A 24,955-nucleotide genomic window follows, 5' to 3' on the forward strand; every position below is an offset into this window, starting at 1 on the left:
TCTATCATCTATCTATCTACCTACCTATCTCTATCTAACTTCAGTTAAATAGATTACAAACTTAATTTTTATCCAGTATAATAGATTTGAAACTTAATTTTTAAATAGTAAAACAATAACTAAAAACAATGGCATTATATCATATATGTAAGATGTGATTAGATTTGTAAAAAGTTTGAAGTCCTTTATAATGATATATTTCAGGTTTACTAAAATAATATACTATGTGTGTGGTAAATAAGACTTACATGATGAAATAAACAGAGTTGAATTATAATATCCTAAAGTAACAAGAGTTGCAAAATAAATATTTTTGAAAAATTATTACATGTATAAAACAGGGAAATATATTTGCAGTAACATAATGTCGAGGAAAAAAATTAAATTTTCTCAAGTTCATTGTCTCTGGTATGGATTTAAAAATCCTCATCTTTGAACAATGAAAATTCTGACACTTCTATTAGTTACACACTGTGCTCATTTTTAATGCTGGTATATTACTATAAGATAATCAGTTTATAAATACATTAAAAACAACAGCAAGAGAGATAAAACCATTTGTGTCCCTATCTTGGGGTTCATTTCGCTTAGCATCATATTATATGATTTTTTTGTTTCTTTTGTATGATCTTCCAAAACCCTTGTTTTCACTGTATTTGATTCCGGTGTCCTGCATCTTGTATATACATTTTTCTAATTTGGGGAGAGAAGGGAAATAACAAAATGCTTAAATAAGGATACAGGTTGAAAGCCGGGTGCCCGTGGCTCATGCCTATAATCCTAGCTACTCAGGAGGCGGAGATCTGAGATTCGTGGTTCAAAGCCAACCCGGGCACGAAAGTACGTGAGACTCTAATCAGCAATAAACCACTAGAAAACCGGAAGTGGCATTGTGACTCAAGTGATACAGTGCTGGCCTTGAGCTGAAGAGATTAAGTACAACGCCCAGGCATAGACTTCAAGCCCCAGGACCAACAACAACAACCACAAAAGATACAGGTTGACCCATTGTAACAATGAGATATACAAGACACTATGTTGAAAACGAACTCTACAACGTCTGGGGGGATGGTGGTGGAAGGAGGAGCCAGGAAAGTGGGAAGAGATGGTAGGGGAAAAACAAAGGAGGAGGTAACAATGCTCCATGGGAAATGTATTCATTACCTTACTCATGTAACTATAACCCTCTGTACAGTATCTTTACAATAAAAATACATTAAAAAGGTAATTTATTTCTGAACTTAGCAATGTTTTTACAATCCAGGTTTTAATACTTTTTTTTATTGTAAAAACACTGTACAGAGGGGTTACAGTTACATGAGCAAGGTAATGAGTACATTTCTTATCAAGCATTGTTACCTCCTTCTTTTTCTCCTCCCTTCCCTCCCACCTACACAACTACACTCCCCCACCCCTAAACTGTGAAGTCCGTTTTTCAACATAGTGTCTTGTGCATTTCATTGTTACAGTGGGACAACCTGTATCCCTATTTGAGCATTTTGTTTTTCCCTTACCATCCCCAAATTAGAAAAGTGTATATACAAGATCCAGAGCGCCGACATCAAATACAGTGAAAACGGGGGTTATACCATGGGGAAGGAACATACAAAGAAACAAAAAAAATCACATGGTACATTATAAATATGTTAAAAACAATAGCAAGAAAGATAAAACCACTTGCATCCCTATTTTGGGGTTCATTTTGTTTAACATCATTTTATCTGGTCATATGTACATAGCTTTTGACCTTTTCTGCTTGTCCCAGACATATACTAGTTATTGCAAATAAGGGAAGCCATAGGATCTATGTTTCTTTGGGCCTGGCTTACTTCACTTAATATAATTTTTTCCAAGTCTTTCCATTTCCTAACAAATGAGGCGATGTCAATTTTTCTGATGGAGGCATAGAATTCCATTCTGTATATATACCACATTTTCTTGGTCTGTTCATCTACTGAGGGGCATCTGGGTTGGTTCCATATCTTAGCTATGGTAAATAATGCTGCAATAAACATAGTTGTGCTGGTAGCTTTAGTATGGTCTTGTTTGTAAACATTTGGGTAAATGCCCAAAAGTGGGATTGCTGGGTCATAGGGGAGCTCTATGTGGAGTCTTCTGAGGAACCTCCATTCTGCTTTCCAAAGTGGTTGAACAAGTTAACATTCCTACCAACAATCAAATTTTTTGAAACCAACATTATTGAAGTATAATTTGTGTTCAGTAAAATTCTCTTTTAGTGGTATAATTTCACTAGTTCTAATATGTATGTACAGGTATAAAACCACTATCACTGTCAGGACATCAGACATTTCCATTATCCCCCAAAATTCCCTAATGCCTCTTTACAGTCATTTCCCCTCCTAGCCATGGCCTTCACCACATACCTTCTAGTTTTTCCTTTCAGATCATCATACATGTGAAAATACTCATCTGTTTACTTCTATTTAAGTTAGCATAATGAGTGCACATCGTATTAATGTTTTGTTTCTTTCATTGCTGAATAATATCATATTGCATGTGTGTACTTTAATTTAGTCTGTTCCTGGTTGACAAGTATTTGGTTTTTTTTTTTCTAGTTGTTTTTGTGCCTTAGAATAAAGCTGCTGTAAACAGCAATGCAGGTCATTATGTGAACATATATTATACTGTGTAAATAGATAGGAGTGAAATTGCCAGGCTGTATGCTAATATTACATAAGCAGATACTAAGATATTTTCCAAAATAGCTGTACCAGTGAGCACACAACCAGTAATGTTTGCAAGTTGCAGTTGTTCCATATCTTTGTCAAAAACTAGATATTAACTGTTTTTGAATTTTACTAAATTTAAAATTTTTTTATTGTAAAGATACGATCCAGAGGGGTTACAGTTAAATGAGTAAGGTAATGAGCACATTTCCTATCCAGCATTGTTAATGTAGGCATAGCAGTAATGCACTGGTTGTAATTTGCACTAATGATGCTGAATGCTTCTTGTGTCCTTGTTTGTCATCTCTATTTCTTCCTTGAGAAGTCCCCAAGAATATCAGCTCCTGGAAATGCACCCATAGCTGCTTGCCTTCAAATTAGTTATTATCTGAGAAAAGTAAAAAGTATTTGTGTTAAGCCCCCGTGAGCACAAATTTTTTTTTGTAGAAAGTTGAATTCTTTTTTTAAGTATCCAATCTTCTTTCCAACTAAAAACTTGGTATTCATATATCTCCACTCCCTCATTTTGTTAGTGGAAGCACCATTCCTCAATCATCTAAGTGAATGAATTAATCCACTTTTCTCTTATCTACAAAGGCAATAATTCTCACCTTTTGCCTGAACCATTAAAACAATTCTTCTACCAGTCTCCATGTCACCTGTATGCCTTTTATATTGCTATCAGCATAACTACTTTAACAACACAGATGAAGATATATTCTGCTTAAACTTTAGTGGTTGACTATTGCCTGTAGCAACAGAACTAAAGGTTCTAGCATGGCATGCCAGCCTTTCATAATCTTTCCCTATGTATCTTCAGCTTAATCATCTGTCTCTGCTTTTCCCTTTCCTTCCTTCACTCACATACTGTGCTTCTATGGAATAGAACTGTCTACCCTTTTCCTTTACAATTCAGAGCCGTAGAGATGTTTTGTCTCTGTTGCCTTTCAAAAGATCTCTCTCTCTCTCTCTCTCTCTCTCTCTCTCTCTCTCTTGCTCTCTCTCTCTCTCTCTCTCTCTCTCTCTCTCTCTCTCTCTCTCTCTCTCTCTCTCTCTCTCTCTCTCTCTCTCTCTGTTTACCTGGACAACCCTTGTCCATCTTTCATGACTAGTACCATTTGTTAAATGCCCTGTTAAATGCTGTTAAATTCTCTCCAAATTTTCAGAAGACAGTTGTATGCTTTCTTTCCTGTGCTCCCATAGAACTTTATTTCTTTTATTTTTGTGCTCCCGTATAATTTTTATGCGATGTTTTTCTCCTATAGTAATACTGAAGTAAATAGTGACTATAAGTGATATTTTGAGATTCTTGGCATAACTCTACTGTTGTATAAAATTTGTTTGAATTTAAAAATACATGGTTGTAGAATGACAGTTATTACTCTTTTATCTTCAGAGGCAATAACTCACATTTCTTGCCTGAACTTTTATATATTGTGTAATTTCACAATTGAGGAGAATACTGAATTTGAACTTGTAGAAATAAAGATACTTTTTTCCAATGGAAAACAATTAAGAATTCCTGTTAAGGAGGGTAAAGACAAGGTAGGCAAGGATGGAACTAGTGGGCATTTTAACATTTAACAAGTAGCAATGATGTGAAGGAAAGATGAGATGGTCAGAGAGATGGGAAGAGAATCAGAAGAATGATGTTAATTAAGCCCAAAATGGAGACAATCTCAGTTTGAAGGAAGAGTCAAGAAAAGTTAATATTAAAAAATTGCATAAAGGACTTGCTCAATAGAAGCTTAGCTTGAATGATTTCTGACTTTTATGGCAGTCATTATCCTTACACGGGATTGGGAGGAGTAAGTTATGTTTGTCCTCTGCCTTATCATCAAGCTTTGGATTTGTAGAACTTAGAGGCCAAACTCCTACAACACAAGAGATAACCTTGAGGCCTTTTCAGGCCATAAAAATACCAGTCTCATAAAATGATTAAAAGTGATAATGTTCAGTCTATAAATTAATCTTGGGAAATGGGGACATAAATTTTAGCAACTTGATATCATTATGAGTTTGTGTAAAGGGTTTTGTTAGATGAAATAAAGACCTAAGACCATGTGACATGTGAACTATGTTACCAGAGAAGGAGAAGGCTGAACAGATGACTTCTTGTTTAATCACCTGTTCTATTTTTTTATGATTTAATATATGAATCTCTTTTATATGATTGCATTTATATTTGATTGATTTTAGTTTTTAATTGTTAAATATGGAATTGATGAGACTTAGTTTTATGGGAATATAATTGGATGTAAATTAGGCTTTGGTCAAATTTAAATTGAAAATATATTAGGCAAATTACTGAAACTTTTTTTCTTTTGCCTCAGTTTCTTCATTCGTATAAATTAAACTGTTCAACTAGATGACCTTGAAGGTCCTTGTGAGAAGTGACAGTGAAAGACTACAATTTTGTATGGAGGAAATAGCTAAGTAGTTAATCAAATCCTTCATTTTTCAAGTGATTATTTTGGCTTATGGAAGCCTGTGAAAAATCTCTTCATTTACATCTATTTATATCCATTATCTAGACATCATCCTCATGCAGACAGGGTGCTAGTAATCCTATCAGTCTTAACACAGAAGATGACATGTTTCTTTTCAGTAGCCAAATTGTAAGCATGAAGTTCGGTAGCCTTTAAGGAACCAGAACTGTCTGTCTGAATTACCTATATTTAATTATGACAAAACCATATCAATTTTTAAAATTACTTCAAATCTCGAGCAGATGTAGTACCATGTGTCTACCAGGTCATAAAGCCTAAGAGTCACTGTAGTCCTGGACTTCATTTGAAGACACCTGCTTGGGAAGTCATTTCACAGACTGGTTAGTGCAAGGTTCCTGATGATGAAATGTGCTACCCACATGACCTGAAGCAACAGGCGAGGTTGCCCTTCTTCTTTCTAGTGGTGGGGATTGCAAGATATCATTTGTCCTTTGAAGGTCAGTGTTCTGGCAAGCCATGACCCCTTAACACTTTACTGTTATGTGCTATGTGCATGGAGATGCTCTCAGATTGTATTTGCCAACTCATGATCATTTAGTCTAAGTATCCTGATGTTTACAATATAGTGTGGATCAATGTGATGTTTTATGCAATGTCTAGATGATCCAGTTGATTGATTTGGATTTTTAAAAAAGAGGATATAGTTGATAAGACCAAGTGTTTATCCTTATCAAGTAAAATTAAATTGCTTCTAATTCTCTTTTCTGACAGGAGCAAAGATGATCTTTGCCAGATTTTTTGTTATAGAGCTTGTGCTTGGTGCTATATTAATCTGTTCTGGTAAATATGCCACATGTGATACCGTAGCTGCATCATAAGAGTCTGATATTCAATGATATGTTCAAGATCCACTAGCCTTTTAGAATTCACTAGAGTACTGGTGAATTTCATGGGAATGAATTGACAGGGGTAGTGTAATAGCCACTAGTGTTGTACTCTTTAGGCCTATAAGAGCAGTACTAACCTCTTCTATTACCACTAGGATAAAATTTTATTCTGGATTGTGAGAGGGAAATTTCAGAAGTTTCCATTTAGTACTTCTATGGGCTCTGCTTGTCAGGCTAGCTGAGAAGCCCCTGACAGACAGTAGCATCTTGTATCTAACAAATGTATCCAACTGTTCTTTCTACTTCTTTATTCATCTCTTGGTGATCATATAAATCTTGTTCTGTTTCTTACAACATCCTAAAACAAATTTCTTTTCCTTGAGAGACATAAATTTTTGCAGACTTCCTTAGAAATATTTTAAAAGAGAAGTACCCCCAGAGATTACTATTTCTACTTCTAAATCATTAAAAATATCCTTCAGAATCTCCTGAAGGTTTTCCTCCTTACAAAAATAATCTTGTTCTTCATAAAATGAAGCATTCTTAATACAAACAAATGCTGTAGTAGTCTTAATTTTATTATGTCAATGTATTTTATTAATGTTCCCATATTTTCAAAATAATACATATTTTTCAACCTTACATTTTTTCAATCTTTCAATTTCTCAACCTTTCACTTTATTATCCATTTAAATTTTAGTGTCATGCTCATGTTTAACCTAATATTATAAGAAAAACATACTCATTCTGAGTTGACAAATTGGGGATTGATAATAGTGCCACCTTGTAACATATTAGGGTGATGGTAACTATTCTGTCTTAATAAATCATGATGAATTCAGCTTATTTTAGAAAGCTCTAATTAAGCCTGATGAAATTTTCTTTCATTGTCTTTTCCATCTTTCCACCCTTAAATACTTATGGAGCTGAAATTTGCTAGTGATGGAAAAAGACAATGTGTGCCAATGTTGTAAATACAGTGTTTCTAGTGTTTGATATATCCTATTGTAAGTTGTCTTTTCGAAAGGACTTTATTTTTCCACATTTGAGGACATTTTAATAATAGTAACAGTGGTTTGGATCGTAGGGAATTCATCCAATCATAGTATATATTATCATAGCAGTTGGTTAAGCTAGTTTTTTTATGAGTTTGAATAAAAATTATTTTACTCTGGACTTTCATGTGATTTAATAATGATGAGAGGCTCTAAATTTGACTAACAAAATTATTTAGCTACATCCAACTCTACTCAGAAATAAAGGCAATTCTATTTGTGGACTGCATAAAATACTAGCAAATTGGCAGGATACCTTCAGCGTTAGAAGGTTTCTTAACCTAATGGAAGAGCTACACTTAGCAGTCCAGAAGAGCTGGAGCTTTGTATACAGAGTAGGATATCTTCATAATTTTGCATTTTATAATCCAAACAGGATTAAAAAGATTTTTATGTTTAAAGAAATGCAAAGATATTCTGGGTCTTATTAAAAAATAGCTTAACGACTAGGGATATAGATCAGTAGCCCAGTGTTTGCTTAAGTTGGTGTAGGTGGGAAGTAGGAGGGTTCAATCTCCAGCATTGCTGAGAAAGAGTTTAGAGTAAGCGATAACATTTTCATAAGAAACCTTAAGTATGTTCCAAAAAGATGTTGTAGCACAGCTGAAGAGAGTGTTTTACCCATCTTTTTATGCAAAGAGAGAAAAAAAATTCGGAACAGCACTTCAAATGTCAGCTATCTAGCTTAAAAATGATCAAGTAATGAAATACGCATGGTGACGAACATTGTAACTGTCTTGAATTACAGATCTAAACATGTGACTCAAAGCATGGTGCTTTGAATTTGTAGATAGCTTTTCTGACCTCATTCTTTAATGAAATACAAGAAGCAATCCAAAAGTTCATACAGAATAATATAAAACCCTAAATAGCAAAAACAATCCTCAGCAGAAAGAACAGTGTTGGTGGAAGAATATCTATACTAAACTTCAAAGTCTATTACAAAGCCATAACAATCAAAACAGCTTAGTACTGGCACAAGAACAGACCTCAGGACCAATGAAATAGAACTGAAGACTCAGAAATGAACCTGCAGACCTATAGCCACCTAATCTTCGATAAGGGAGCCAAAAAAAATAGGATGGAAGAAAGACAGCCTCAATAAACGGTGCTGGAAAAATTGGTTAAACACCTGTAGAAAACTAAAGTTAGATCCTTATATACCACCCTGCACCGGAATCAACTCCAAATGTATCAAAGACCTCGAAGAAAAAACAAACAACCTGAAAACATTATAGGAAAGAATAGGAGAAACTCTAGGACTCCTTGCCACACTCCAAAATTTTCTTAATAAAGATCCAGAAACACAACAAATCAATGAAAGGTTGGACAAATGGGATTGCATAAAACTGCAGAGCTTGTGCATGGCAAAGGATGTAGCTAGTAAGATCAATTAGAAACCCCACAGATTGGGAGAAGATCTTCACTAGCCACACAATGGACAAGGGTATATCATAGCTAAAATATACTTAGAACTCAAAACATTAAATCCCCCCAAAAAACACTCAAAGAAAAAAAATGTGACTTCTCTTCTCTGAAGAGAAGTCAATGGCCAATAGATACATAAAAAATGCTCAACATCTCTGGCCATAAAAGAAATGTAAATCAGTGCAACATTGAGATACCACCTCACCCCAGTTAGAATGGCTATAATCAAGATCAAGAAATCTAATAAGAGATGCTGGAGGGGATGTGACCAAAAATACTACACTGTTTGTCGGAGTGTAAACTTGTTCAGCCACTTTGGAAGCAGTATGGAGGTTCCCAAAAGACTCCACATAGAGCTCCCCTATGACCCAGCAATCCCACCTTTAGGCATTTACGCAAAAGATCACAAACAAGGTCATACTAAAGCTACCAGCACAACTATGTTTACCTATATGTATACCTATATATATATATATATATATATATATATATATATATATATATATATATATAGAGAGAGAGAGAGAGAGAGAGAGAGAGAGAGAGAGAGAGAGATGTAAAATGGAATTCTATGCTTCCACAGAAAGAATGACACCTTCCCATTTGTAAGGAAATGTACAGACTTGAAAAAAGCATATTAAGGCCCAAAGAAACATAGGTCTCATAGTTTCCCTTATTTGCAATAGTTACTATATGTCTATGATAATCTTACCAGATGAGCAGAATAGCTCAATAGCTATGTAATATGACCATTTAAAATGATGCCAAGCGAAATGACCTCCAAGCCATGGACACAGAGGTTTTTCTTTGCTGTTGTTATTTTAATGTACTATGTGATTTTTTTGTTTCTTTTGTATGTTCTTCCCCTATGGTACATCATTTGTTGTCACTGTGTTTGATTTTGGTACCCTAGTATTGTCTATATATTTATTGGAATTAGGGAAGGGAAGAGGAACAGCAGAATGGTGAGATAAAGGACAAAGGGAGGAAGCAATGCAACAGTGACATATACAAGACAATAGGTTGGAAATGATCTGTATAACTTGGGGGTGGAAGGGTGGAGGGAGGGAAAGTAGGAGAAAAATGAGGGAAGGGGCAACAAGTTTGACAAGCAATGTACTTATGATCTTCCTTATGTAACTGTAACCCCTCTGTACATACATTGACAATAAAAAATAAAACAATATAAATAATGAAGCTCAGTTGGAGCTATGTATAAATAGTGGAATGATAAAATTTCTAGCGGATAACATTACAAAATGATCTTTATGATGTTTGCATGAGAAAAGACTTTGCAAGAGGCAAAAACTCTAACCTAAATAAACATTAATAAAGTGGGTTACATTAAGATGAAGAAGTTCTAATAATCAGAGAACACTTTGTAAAGACAGTGAAAAAGTAAACGAGAGAACATACTTGTAATAAATGCAGTTGACAAAAGTCTTACTCTCAAAGTACAGAAAAGATATGGAGGCTCTGGGAAGGGGCTTACACTTGTAATTCCAGCTATATCTTAAGTAGAGATAGAATGATCATGGTTCTTGAGTATATTATTTTCTATGTGTATCAAATAGCTAACACACATATAAAAAGATGCTCAATATTTTGAGTCAGGAGAGAAATGTAAACTAATTCCACTTTGAGAAAGCACTACATTCTCAACAAAGTAAGTAAAATTTGAAAAGATTTATTCAGAGCACTAGGAACAATTTATACATTTTTTGGGGGGGGGTCCGGTCATGGGGCCTGAACTCTGGGCCTGGGCGCTGTCCCTCAGCTCTTCAGCTCAAGGCTAGCGCTTTACCACTTGAGCCACAATGCCACTTCCGGCTTTTTTCTTTTTGCTTATGTGATGCTGAGGAATCCAACCCAGGGCCTCATGCATGCAAGGCAAGCGCTCTACCATTGAGCCACCTTCCCAGCCCCAATTTATACTTTTCTGATAGGAGCTTATGTTAATAAAACCCATTTTAGGAAGTTGTTTACCATTATCTACTCAAGTTATACATACTCATACTTCAGAACTAGGAATTCTAATTCTAATTTTAGAAATATGGCAATAGAAATGCACACAAAAAGCCATGTATGAGTATGTTCCCAGTAGCATGATTCATTGTAGCCACAAGCTAGGAAATTAATGTTTGAAAACACCAAGGTGAGTAAATAAATATGCATATTTATACACTGAAGTACTTATGGCATTTGGTATAAATGAACTTTAGTTACAGAAAGTGATGTCAATCCATTTCAAAAGACAACAGACAAAAGAATATAGGTTGCTAATTCCATTTGTATTAAGATTGAAAATAAGTAAATGGTCTTAAAAGTCAAGATAGTGGTTAGTCTCAAGGAAAAGGAATTTTGGAGAAGATATGAGGGACCTTCTGGAGTTTTCTTCTTTGATCCCAGTGTTGTTTACATAGGTTTGTTTGTTTTGTGGTGATATATTAACCCATGTGCGTGTGTACTTATGCTATGTAGAGTATAAACCATCTCTCTCCAAAGCCACTGCTAACACTGGTTCATAGCCTTATCATCATTTCTCATCTAACTTACCGCAAAAGTCTTGGTTTTTCTCTGTATTTATCCTGATTCCCTTTAATATCATCTCAATACAGTGATTAGAGTGTTGCCTTTACAAATAGATGAAGTTCTGCTCCTTGAAATTCATCAATGGCCTCATATGTCTCCCAAAATAAAAGCCAAGGACCACCTACCTATAAGAACATATATCCCTCGTCCTCAGTTACCTCTGTGTGCTCATTTCCTACTCCCCTAAATTCTTCCACCACACAGTTTTCATACTAGCCTTTCTCTTCTAAGGATCTTTGCTGTATTATTTTTTGAGTCTGTTACAAACTTTACAAAATATTTGAACTGTACTTGAAACTGACTCCCTGTCAGTTTCCTTCAGATGTTGCTTCTTATGTGAATATTTATTTCCTTCCTTCCTTCCTTCCTTCCTTCCTCTTTCTTTCTCTTTCTTTGTCTTTTTCTCTCTTTCTCTTTCTGTTTACATTCTTTTAATGTTGTTTCTGTCGTTTTTGTTGTTGTTGTGTCAGTACTGGGGCTGGGGCTTGAACTTAGGATCTCACACTCTTATGTGAGTGGTGTCAAGGCTGACATTCTACCACTTGAGTCATACCTCTACCTCCCAGATACTGTTTTTTCACAATGCTTAGCATTATGAAATGCCAACCTGTCCCTAAGATATATGGTAATGATGGGAAAAAATTCAAGGGTATATCAGAATGTTGGTGCTCACCATACATGAAAGAGAAATTGCTCACCTGAGTTATGAGAACTTCATGCACCAACTTTGTTTAACTTATGATTCAGTGAATTGATAGCTTAAAATTAAACAACAACAAATAACAATATATTTACATATATTAATTCATTTAAAAGTTGATGTTATTAACTCGTGTACAGGCTAGATGCAGAGGCTCAGAAAAGCTAAAATAGAAAATTATCTCTGGTAGGAGTAGAGTGTATTTGAGATATTACAGTGAAATTAGAATATTTCAAAGAGGCAATTTAATGGAGCAAAAAATAATCATAGCTGTGGAATAAGACAGACACAAGAGAATACTTGCTCTGCTACTAATTCTTAGAAAATTATTGAGCAAATCATTTAATCTCTCAGGAATGAAGTTTCTCATTTTTTAAAAGGGTAAGGCAGATGTCAGTAGCTCTTGCCTGTAATTCTAGTTGCTTAGAAAGCTGAGATCTGAGGATCACAGTTTGAAGCCAGCTCAGGCAAGAAGTCCATGGGACTCTTCTCTCCAATTAACCAAAAGCAGAACGAGGAACAAGTGAGACTCAAATGAGCCTTAAGTGAAAAAGCTCAGGGACAGTGCTCAGACCCTAACTTCAATTCCAGCACATACACCAGCACACACACACACAAGTTTGAAATCATGTGCTGTTAAGCACAGCTCAGGAGTCCTCTTCCGATCTCCTCTCCCATCTTCCCTTACAGTAATGTACCTGCTTTTGCCTAAGTACTTTACATACGTACACGAAGCTTTTCTTTTTTTCCTCTTTTCTTCTTTATTTCCAGGAAATTTTCCCATTGACCTACTACAAGATGTTGTTAACCCTCAACTACATAGAAGATTGGTAGGAGCCATGGCCAATACTATCGGAATGCTTACCCCCACATTCTCTAAGGTCTAGAAGGCAGAAAAAGGTTAACCTGAGTATGAGAGAAACAAGTCCATTATGTGATTATGTTATAACATTTGTGAGGGCCACTAAGGGGAACATATTTGGGGCAGGTGTGGTTCCATTTAGATGACCACTGGATGCCCATTATAACAATGGCTGCCATTTATGTATGTGTCAGGAGCTGGACAAAGCCGTCTGCATGCAGGATCACACAGCAACTCTGTGAGAAAAGGTGTCCTTTATTTCCATTTTACATCCGATAAAGTGGAGGCACAGAGAAAGTAAATAACCATGTATAAATTTTTGCTGCTACCCAATGATTTTTTATATGCTTTTTTCCATATTATAATTTAAGTAGTCAATATTTATCACTGAGCATTTACACAGCATAAAGACGTGAATGAATTTGAGAAACAGAAATGAAAGATGAGAAATAGCATACCTTCAACAACCCTAATGCTATACGGGTCCTGAGAAGTCACTGCTTCTTTAGGACGTAGGGAGCAGCGCAATGGCTAGCCGTGGAGCCTGGTGTTTAGGAGAGGCAACAAGTGTTTGTGGGTACTGGCAATGCTCTTATTCTTTTTTTTTTATTCTAATTTTTTTGATTGTGTAAATACCGTACAGAGAGGTTACACGGGCAAGGTAATGAGTACATTTCTTTTTTTTTTTTAATTTATTTTATTTGTGAACATACTGTACAGAGGGGTTATAATTACATGGGCAGGATAATGCGTACATTTCTTACCAAGCATTGCAGCCTCCTCCTTTGTTTATCCTTCACATCCCTTCGCAGCCTCCCCCCTACCCCCCAGTCCCAATCCTCCCCCCCACACCGACATTGTAAAGCTTGTTTTCGACATGACAACTTGTGCTTCTCATTGTTGCAACAGGTCCACCTGTATCCTTAAACGACTTGTTTTTCCCCATCTCCTCCACAAGTTATACTGACATCAAATATAGTGAAAGCAGGGGTTATACTGTGGGGGAGGGACATACAAAGCAACAAAGAAATAATCTTATAAATGCGTTAGAAACACTGTTGCTTCCTCCTCCTTTGTTTCCCCTTCCCATTCCTTCCCCTCTCCCTCCCCTCCCCGCCAAAGTTGTAAAGTTGTACATGTCATTGTTGCAATAGAGAATTTTGTTACATTGAAAATTAAAGTGGGTTAATTTTGTGACCATTATGCTCTAAATCTTAAAAACAGTCTTGAGGACTGCTATCATTAATATTTTTATTACTACAAAACAATGATAGCTCACAACTATTTGAATTCACTTTGATTTGGTCACAAAACAACACAGTAAAGCATTACCAAAATTATTTATACTCTGCTGTTGTTCTTAAATTTTGCTTAGAGAAAACATTTGTAAAGTAATCTTTATATTTTTTCAATTTCTGAGTATTGGGGGAGTAGAGCAAAAAAAACGTTCATTATGACTCCAAGTAATTTTTTAAAATAATTTTATTGAGATTAAGTGATTACATAAATTTCACAAATTTCACAGTATTGTGGGATAGTGATACTTAGTTAAAGTCACAAAACACATTATAACTTTCGCAAGGCAAATTGTCATTATCATGGCCTATAATGTTTGTGGATTCTATGAGCTTTGACAATACAACTATTTCTTCCATATTGGGTGATATGTACATTTCTTTCCTTTTTCTTAGTATAAGCTGTTCCCTTTTTCCCTCTCATGACTCCAAGTTATTTTATCAAGTGACTATTAATACACTGGTATCTCTTTTAACTCAGGATACTTTATAAATAACTCTTTAGAAGTTATTGGGAACACTGAAATATTGCTTATTTCAATATATTTAGCCAGAACAATAATGCCTTGATAAAATACATTAATTGTATTACCTGCTTTATTTTTATCATCAAAAACTTTGGAGCCACACATATAACTGATTCAAATATTCAAATATTCTTATATAAAAATAAGAAGTTAGTTTAAGTTTTCAAATCAATGAGAAAAATTACTTTCAGACAAAAATTGTTCATTACTTCAAGTGAGAGCACTAATGTATACTTTCTAATCCCTCATTTAAGGTTATTTTAGGACAGACAATGCATAACGCCTTACTAGAAATTTCAAGCCACAATGAGATAAGGATTTATTGCCTTCAAAATATTGTACCCATCCAATCCTATGTTTTGCTTCCTTGGGTTATCTTCTGTTTTCTTTTTCTTTTTTTTTCTGTTTATAGTAATGAAAGAAAGAAGTCTTTAAATTCCTTATTACTCTCTATGCTGCAATGTGCAAAACATCACAATCTATTACATCCCTACAGAGGCTGAAAATCTGTTTCTATGTCATTTTCAGAACTAACAAGGATACTTAAATTTATTATTTGCTCATTTGGGGACCTGGAGGTTTAAGACACTGAAATGCAATAAATTCTGGAATGAGAGAAAATTGTTTACTTTTATTTACTTATGTATATATGTATACATACATGTACTTATGTACACATGTATGTATGTATGCTTGCATACATCTGTTTAAGCAAGACATTGAAAAGAGGCAAATGGGAAAGAGGAATTCTCTGAGGCCTCTCATCTGAACCATAATCAGATATATTAATTTTATTTATTTATTTATTGTTGTCGATTATGGGGCTTGAACTCTGGGCACTGTCCCTCAGTTCTTCAGCTCAAGGTAAGTGTTCTACTACTAGAGCAACAGTGCCACTTCTGGTTTTCTAGTGGTTTATTGGAGATAAGAGTCTCACAGACTTTCCTGTCGGGCTGGCTTTGAACTGTGATCCTCAGATCTCAGTCTCCTGAGTAGCTAGGATTAAAGGTGTGAGCCACCGGCACCTGGAAAGATATATTAAGTTTATAAAAAATATATGAATTATGAGAATCTAGGACATAACTACTTTAAAACTGTACCTAGTTGTGAATTCTTGTATCTATGTGTTCTGAGTTCTCACTCAGAAGCATGCTGATGTAGAATTACACATTAGGAGTTCTATGTGGTTAACAGAATCTACGGGACATTGTGAAGATGACTGAATGATCTCAGGGAGAAATTAGAAAGGGAAAGATCTGCCCTGACAAGTTGTTAGTGAATGGTGTTAGAGGGATATAGATAGTATTGAATAACTTGAAATTTATGGAGTGTTTGTAGAGAAACAAGGTGTTTCTCTTTTGTCAGGAGAAATCTAATATCAGTTATGACATGCTTACTTGATAGATTGATTCAGGACAACGAAGTAAGAATTTAAGGATAATAAAGAGTATGACAAGGTGCTTGGATTAAGGGGACAGAAAAGAAAACATGTTTTTGTTATATCTCCATTTGTGTCTACCAGGAAGATATACACAATGAAGTCTTGATAAATACCTGTTAATTGGCTGCCTGTGTTATTTCACTAGCAATGTAACTAAGTCATCTGCCATTAAAATTACTGACAACTCAGAAGAAGGAAATACAGTAAGAATGTTTCTGTATTCATCATATATCAGAGGAAGGTAGATCAAATTATAGTAATTTATTATAGGAATTAGAAGTTGGGGAATATGTCATCCTGGGAAATTGTATAGTAGTCAAATAATCTCTTTGTTGACTAAGTTGCTTCAATTTTCACAGTCAAGTCACCCAGTAGTAGACTTGCAACCGTAGTTTTGATAACAGATTTTATGTTTTAAATAGTATCTGAGAAACATCTTATTACTTTTGCATTTCCCTCAGGAAGACAATATAGAAAACAAGCATACAAGAAGTTCCTAGGAAAGAATAAAATTGTGCATATATAATTAAAGCAAGGTTTTCTTCTCTAGAATCTGAGATAACCTTTAAAAAATACAAAAGAAAACACTCACAAAAATGTGAATGCAGTTACATACATGCCTTGGGAGTTTCCCAAAGAGGGAAGAGGCAATTCTCTTTAGTTAGAAGAGATAAGAACAGCAATATTGGATTTAAATTTGAACAAGAAGCATTTGAAAGACTGGAGAAAAAATTAATAGTAAGATCGACTGGGGAATGAAATCAATTTCTGGAAGAGATGATGGGATTCAAGTTACATGAAAACTTAAGTAGCCACTTGAGAAGCAGATTGTAGAAGGTGAGAGATAAGACCGATGTCATCCCATAGAAGAGAATGGGTATGTTGGCCTTCTAAGATTGTCCTGTAGGCCTCTGTGAAATGGCAGTTTGCACCCATGGACTTAATGTTCTCTAAAGACATAAATGAAGAAAGCATGTGAGAGCCCTGAGCAGAGAGGCAAAGACAGGTTAAATTCTTGGCCTTGGGTGTTCTTCTTTCTTCCATGAAGTGGAGAAAAAATTCCTCTTCTTTGCATATGTGGGAAGGCCTAGATATGTGCATGGTGGCTAAGGACAGCTTTTCTAACAATATGGCACAGCCAGTCATTTGTGACTGAGCTAAAAGTCAGGGAACACTTGTATCCTGATATTTCTCACTGGTATGGAACTGAGAAAGCACAGAAGTAGTGTTTTCCCCTTACCAACAAGAAATAAAATTAAAGCTATAGAAGTGAAATTTATTCCTTTCTGAAATAATGAGGCTAATAAGTGGTCTATAAAAATCTAGCATGTTTTAGGGCACAACAAGGTGATGGAGCTAGGTTCTGGCGGCTCATGCTTGCATTACTAACTACTTGGAAGGCAGCGATAAGGAGGATTATGGTTTGATGCCAGCCTGGACAAAAATATTTTAGTTAGTATATATGACTTGTACACCTTAAGGAGTTTTCTTGTGATTTTCCATACATGCATACAATGGACTTTGATCACATCTACCTTTCCATTTGTCCCCCTTTACTTCCCTTCCTATTCCCCCTTTCCCTTTTCCTTTCTCCTCTAGTAGTCTCTCCTTTATTTTCACAAGCTTAGAGAGCTTGTCTAAATGTATATAGACAAATACCAGTCTGAGACTGACAACGAAATGTAATGTGTAATGCAGAATTTTGCCTTGAACTTCAATGTTAAAATAAAGGCACAATTGAGCTTTGCAGAAAGTACTGGTAATGCTTCATTCAGGGAGATCTGGGGTAGAACTTCCTACATGGTCACAAGATTTCTAGGGCCTCTAAACTCCCTTTCAAGAAGAATGGTTTTGTTTTGGGTTCTTCAAAGGGACTGGCAGTGCCATTGCATTCATTTGGTTTTGACATTCTCATTTTTGAGCTGGGAAATGAAATTTTTGTGAGTGGTAGCTTGATGATTTTCTGAGTTGTAACGTGGGAAGCTAGACATGAGATTTGATAGCTAATGCTATTAAAATGATAAATTTTGGACATTTAGAAGTTGTCAACATGTTAAGAAAGAGTAAATTTAAACAGAGTGGGCAGCCCAAGTTCTTATTCCAGAAAGATTTCAGTAGAGCAATCATGGAATACAATTCAAGAATCCTCCCTTGTATTTATTTCCGAAGAATGACAGAAAAATTTAGCTTTAGTGTGCAGAAGCTTTTGGACAATGGAAGTGCTAGAAATAGTTTTGGACAATGAAAGTGCTTTTCTAACCTTGATGTTATTACGATATATTTCAGAAAGCAGAGATTCTTACAGTTCCCTGTAAGGCAAATGCACTCAAAGTGATGCATGTCTTTCCTTCAAAGAAGGACCATCCCAGGGTTGTAAGGCTCAGATGGCCTGTGATCACCTCAGTCCTGAGAAACCTGTCACGGTGAGTCTTTTGACATAAGAAGGGTGGCCATTTTCCTGATTTCTATAAAAATAAAAAACAAAACTTTATTAGATCAATTCATGTCCATATAAAACAACAGGAACATCACTGAGGAGACACTTTATGGTTGGATGTAATTAGGGGATCATTTGGACCCATCAAATCTCTGGCATCTCTTTTCAAAACTCTAGACCTGGAGCCAGGCTGTGGTGGCTCATACCTATAATCTTAGCTACTCAGGAGGCTGAGATCTGAGGAACACAGTTTGCAAACAGCTCAGGCAGAAAAGTCTATGAGACTATTATCTCCAATTAACCACCAGAAAGAAATTTAAATAGTGCTGTGGCTCAAAGAGGTCGAGTGCTAGCCTGAGCAAAAGAGACCCTGTGTTCAAGTCCCATGACCTACAAAATAACAACAACAACAAAATTCTAGACTTGGACTATGTTCTTTCCGGCTGTCCATAAGAATATCTGGAATGTAATCAAGTGATTTTATTTTTGCAAATGAAATAACATGTATGAATACATGAATGACTTTCTACAGAAGGTAGATTTTTGAATTGTATTATGAATATTTGCTATGATATTAGGTGAATATAAGGTGGGAAAACGGTGGATCAAAAACAGAGGGAATGGTGCTTTTTTTTGGCTGGGTAATTGTTTCTCCTTTAAAAAGTTTTCAGACCCAATTCAATCTGACATAAGTCCCACCCCCTTTTTATTGGTGGCGCTGTAGTTTGAACTCAGCATCTTGAACTTGCTAGGCATATGCTCTATTTGCTTTTATTATTATTTGAAAAGGATATCCTTTTTTGTTAAAGCCTGCTTGGACTGTGATCTTCCTGTTTACACTTTCTTCATAACTTGGACAAAAGGTGTGTACCATTATGCCAAGCTTTTATTGGCCGAGGTGAGCGTCTCATTACTGACCTTGAATGCCAGCAACCTCTCATGTATTTGGGATTCCTTTCATGAGTCACTGCACTCAGTTAACGCCTTTCTTTTGTTAGATATCAACTTTTCTGACCCCAAACTGGAGGAGGAAATCATATCAAAACTTGAAGCAGTTTTCAAATTAATATGGCATTGATGCCAATGAATCTTTTTTTAAAATTCGCTTTTTGAAGAGGTGTGGGTAGCTTGAGAAAGGAGATTAATTGTAAGCTTTTATTTTTACCCTATCAAAGACTAGTCCTACTTGCCATTTTTACTTAAGAGAAACAAGAAATTCTAAATCTTCATCAAAGAAAAATATTAAAATCACAGAAATTTCTCTTCTTAAAACAATTTTAGTTACTAAAAATAAGTTATTTTATTGCATATAAACAAGGCAGAGGATAAAGCTTGCTTTTGAAGTCAGGATGTCAACTCAGATGTGAGGAACACATATATTGACCCAGAAGTTAAAAAGACCCACAAAAGTGACAAATGCTGAAGGAAAAGCACCACGCAGCAGATCTTGACCTTTTGAGAATATGATCAGCCTGTCAACACTAATGGTTTTCTATGTTTATAGAAAAAAAAGCTAAGAGTGCTTACATTTGGGATGGAAGTTAAATGATATCTCAATATGAAAATAATGAAATGACACCCTGTCAGACATGAAAAATCATTCTCCAATTCTCTCTCTCTTTTTGCCTTGTGACATATAAGTACACATATTGCACAGTATGTATGTACTTAGTGAGCCTGGCTCTTTCTTTTTCTCTTGTCATCCCAACAAGTAATACTCCCAATGAGTATTATCTCTGATGGATATTGTGGTCTCTTGAGTAGTTATTAGGACCAAAGAATATTTTAAGAGTTCTGAGAATAAAGTAAGTGGTCAGAAAATGGATATAAGAGAGTCCTGAATCAACATGATCTATTTGATGCTCCTGCTGTGCAACCAAAGCTTTAGAGATTCGAAGGAATCTCTTACGGCTGCCATGACATGACCAACCACAACCATCGCTAGGGCATTTATTCTTTTTTCTCTTCTCACCTAGATGTCTTGGATTTCCTAAAACAAAAGCAAAGACATTAATTTCTGGAAAGATGCAGCATAACTAAATCTTCTTATCTGTATTTTTATTAATGGAGTTTCTTAAACTCATTTCTACACTCAAGAGAAAATCAAGAAAACATAAAGAGAGGCTTCTCGGAAGTAAGGAAATAGTAAGACTTTAATGATTCCAATGACATACCAGAATAAGAATTACAGCTGGTACAACCTCTTGTAGTAAATAACATATTTGACAGCAAGAACTATAGGCAAATCATTTGTTATGGTTAGGCATCTGGACATGAGGGAATTCTAGTTCAAAGGGACTATCTACCTGAACAGGAAGAGAATCAGCTGACCTATGAATTAAGAAAAAAATAGTGTCATTGTATACATATACCAAGAAAGAAATAGAAACTACAGTCAATTTGGCCTCATCAAGAATTATTTTTCTATAGGTTCTGCCTATAGACTATTTCCAAAACTAAAATTTCAATTTATTTTTGGTTCTTGTTTTTCTCTACTCCATTTATTCTGTACTTGTAGTGTATGTGATGTCACAGAGAAGATTGAAACATTGTTTACTGACTACCATTCCTTCTATCTCTGGAAAAAAAGCCAAGAAAGATTTTCTGTTCCTTCTTTTCTAAGGCAGGGGCAGCATTGTACAAGGAAAAGAAGGGTGGAAGAAAGTTCAGTCAGGTCTCTGAACTCTGAAAAGGAACAGTTCTTGGTTTTAGAAGTGTCTCCAGGGATTCTTCATCCTCCAGTTGCATTAAGTCAAGGATTTCCATTTAAATTTTATATCTCAATGGATAAACTCTATTTTAATCACCTCTGAGGGTCATGTTCTTCCTGGCATTTCTTTTATTCTCAGCCATTTGACATTTTCTCCTCAGGGTAGCATGACATACATGAGCTATCTCAGAATTTCTTGAATAAATATTCACTATAATCATTTCAGGGAATGCAATGGTAACTCTTTGCCACAAAGGGTTACCTGAATTTCTTGAGTTTAAGAATTCTGTTTTTCATTGTGGCTCAGCAGATAACTGGGAGCCAGGTGTTTATTGCCTTCCTGCTATACTTTGCCACTGGGGAAATATGAGTTGTTTTACCTCAGTGATTTCATATGCAAAATGGGAATAATTATTCTTTTTTTCCTTGGCTCACTGGAGGGTTAGGAAAATTAATGTATTTTTAAAATTTAGACAATATATATTATTGAAATATGGTCTCTAAGTAGGGACTAATATTAGGATTATCATCAATAAGGATTTAAATAAGTTCCTTGCCAAACAGAATTCTAAAAAGTTAGAATTCAAGCTAATAAATTAAAACAGCCTTGAGGGGATATGAACTTGAATGTCTGTCAATGACAATTGGATACAGTGAGTAATCCAATTTACTTCAGGGAAAATGCAACTGTGGCCGGGGTGAGGAGTAGGCATGAAGATGGAGACTCACAAAAGAAGTATATAGATATTCATCCGTTCCTTCAGGAATAGTGGGTGTTATAGCAGGGACTGGAAGCCATTTACCAAGAGGAAGGAAAGGAAATAAAAAATGGTTAAAATAAGGAGAAAATCCTAAAAGTAAGAATGACTTGGAGAAATTGGCAACATTCATGAGGCATAGTCTTGGATATTCAGAAAATGTCAACTGAATGACAGACATAAAAAGTAATTCAAACAGAAAGCAAGGGGCTAGGAACAAACAAAAAGCAGCTCCTTAACTTATGCCATAGTTGGAATCAAAGTTTTACATGGGAGGACAAGGAATGGTGGAAGAAGTAAAATGCTGGAAGAAACCATGTAAACTATCCCTGAATTCTAGGGAAAGGAACTACATGATTAAAGACTGGAGAAGTTGTCTTTTTTAATATATATATATATGTATATATATATATATTATTGTAAAGCTACTGTACAGAGGGATTACAGTTACATAAGTAAGGAGATGAGTACATTTCCTATAGAGTATTGTTGCTCCTTTGTTTTTTCCCCTACCATCCCTTCCTTTCCCACCTCCCCAATTCCTCCCTCTTCCCTCTAGCCCAAGTTGTAAAGTTGATTTTCAACATTGTGTCTTGTACATCTCATTGTTACAATGGGTCAACATGTATCCATATTTAAGCATTTTGTTATTTCCCTTCCCCTCCTCAAATTAGAAAAACGTATAAACAAGATGCAGGGCACCGGAATCAAATACAGTAAAAATAGGGGTTATCCTGTGGGGGAAGAACATACAAAAGAAACAAAAAAATCACATAGTACATTATAAATACATTAAAAAACAACAGCAAGAAAGATAAAACTTCTTGTGTCCCTATCTTGGTGTTTATTTCACTTAGCAACATCTTATATGGTCATATGTACATAGAAGCTGTTTTTTTGAGAGTAGATTAAAAAGCAAAGCAGGTGCATAATGGATGTTGCTACTATCACCAATTTTTTCTACCGAGAAAGTATACTTGTACTGTAAATTTTGAAGCCCTAAGTAAAGGAAACTCCCTTGAAGTGTGAAAAATACATTTGCAGAGCCCCTGCCAGTAGTTAATAACAACTAACAAAAATGAAATTTTTAAACAAATGCAAATCAAAACAACATTGAGATTCTACCTCGCTCCAGTCAGAAAGGAGAAAACTAACAATAACAATAACTAAACTAAACTAACAATAACAAATGTTGGCAGGGATGTGGCCAACAGGGAATGCTGCTATACTGTTGGTGGGAATGTAAACTTGTCCAATAACTCTGTTATTGTTCCTCAAAAAACTAAATATACTTCCCCATGACCCTGAAATTCCACTCCTGGCTATTTATCAAATGGACCACCAACAAGGCCACACTAAAGCTATCAGCACAATCATGTTCTTTGCAGAATTATCAACATAGCGAAGATATGGAATCAACTCAGAGGCTCCTTAGTGGATGAATGGATCAAGAAAATATGGTCTACATACCCAATGGAATTCTATGCTTTTATCAGAAAGAATGATATTGCACCATTCATAAGGAAATGAAGACTTGGAAAAAACTATATTAAGTGAAGGAAGCCAGACCAGTAAGTAAGAAACAGGTTGCATGATTTCCCTCATTTATGGCAATTAGAATGTGCCTATAAATCTACAAGCAAACTCAATGGGTGGTGAAAGACAAAAAATAACAACCATGATAAACAGGACTCTAAATATTTGCATAGTGAAACCAAAGGAGGATATTTTATTTATTTATTTATTTAAATTTTTATTTTATTGTAAAGTTGATGTACAGAGGGGTTACAGTTACATAAGTAAGGTAATGAATACATTTCTTGTCAAACATTGCTACCCCTCCCTCATTTCTTCTCATTTCTCCTTCCATTTTCTTCCTCCCCCAAGTCATAAAGTTCATTTCCAATATAGTATTTTATGACTGTTTCTGTTGAATTGTTCACCCTCTGTCCTTCGTCTCACCATTTTATTCTTCTTCTTCTCTTCCCTACATCAAATGAACTTATATAAAAGACACAGGCTACCAAAATCTAAAACAGTGACAACAGAGAATAAATCAAAGGAAAAAAATGAAAGAAAAGAAATAACGTCACACAGTACATTAAAAAAAGACACAGAAAACTCTCTTGTTTCCATACCTTGGAGTTCATTTTGATTAGCATCATTTTATACGGTCATCTGTATATATCTGTTGAGCTATTGTGATCCTCTGCTAGGACTATCCTAGACATATACTAATTATTAAAAATAAGGGAAACTATGGGGCCTATATTTTTTGTATCTGTCTTGCTTCAGTTAATAAATTTTTTCCAAGTATTTACATTTCCTTATGCGTGGGGTGATGTCATTCTTTCTGATGAATGCATCCAATTCCAGTGTGTGTGTGTGTGTGTGTGTGTGTGTGTGTGTGTGTGTGTAAATATATAAATATATATCACATTTTTTATCTATTTATCTACTGGGGGGCATCTGGGTTGGTTCCATATCTGAGCTATGGTAAATAGTGCTTCAATGAACATAATTGTGGCTTAGTGTGGCTTGTTTGTGGTCCATTGGATAAATACCTACGGGTGGAATTGCTGGGTTATAGTGAAAAACATTTAGGTTTTTATTTTTGTTTTTTGAGAACCACATTGTTTTCTAGAGTGGTTGAGCCAGTTCACATTCCCAACATTGTAGCAGCATTCCCTTTTGGCCACATCCCTGCCAGTATATGTTATTTGTTAATGGCCAAAATAATTTGATAATGGTTATTTTAACTGGGGTGACACAGAATTGCAATAATTTGCATTTCTTTAATGGTCAGAGATGTTGAACATTGGATATTCTTATTTCTTCTTGGGGAAAATCTCTCTTTAAGTCTTTTATTCCTCTTTATCTCCTTAGCCCACTTATTAATGAAGTTGTTGTTTCTTAGAGGATTTATTTTGGGGGAACTTAATTTCTTGAGCTGTAAGTAATTTTTGGTATAAGGCCCTTGTCTGTTGTATACTAGTGAAGATCCTCTCTGTATGTGTGAACTTTCTATTTATCTTAATAGCTATGTCCTTTGCCATGAAGAAGCTCTTCAGCTTAATGCAATCCCATATATCCAGCATTTCTTTAGTTTGTTGTGTTTCTGGATCT

This window comes from Dipodomys merriami, unplaced genomic scaffold, assembly GCF_024711535.1.
Source record: "Dipodomys merriami isolate MVZ:Mamm:240054 unplaced genomic scaffold, mDipMer1.0.p SCAF_20, whole genome shotgun sequence".
In the NCBI taxonomy this organism is placed as follows: Eukaryota; Metazoa; Chordata; class Mammalia; order Rodentia; family Heteromyidae; genus Dipodomys; species Dipodomys merriami.